Source organism: Eimeria mitis, genomic scaffold (genome assembly GCF_000499745.2).
Source record: "Eimeria mitis Houghton genomic scaffold, Emh_scaff489, whole genome shotgun sequence".
Classification (NCBI taxonomy): Eukaryota; Apicomplexa; class Conoidasida; order Eucoccidiorida; family Eimeriidae; genus Eimeria; species Eimeria mitis.
This window is the reverse complement of record NW_013573189.1, coordinates 2,161-2,389: the sequence shown is the minus strand read 5'-3', so window position 1 is coordinate 2,389 and position 229 is coordinate 2,161.

Here is a 229-nt window from a genome sequence, read left to right as displayed (position 1 = left end):
AAACCCTAAACCCTAAACCCTAAACCCTAAACCCTAAACCCTTGAGCGGTGGTTTAGGGTTATGGCGCAGCTGCAGACGAAGCGGCAGCTGGAGAGGCAGCAAACCGCCAGGGGAGAACTCCTTCAACACCTACAAGTCCTAGAGGTAGGGTTTAGGGTTTAGGGTTTGGGGTTTAGGGTTTGGGGTTTGGGGTTTAGGGTTTAGGGTTTGGGGTTTGGGGTTTAGGGT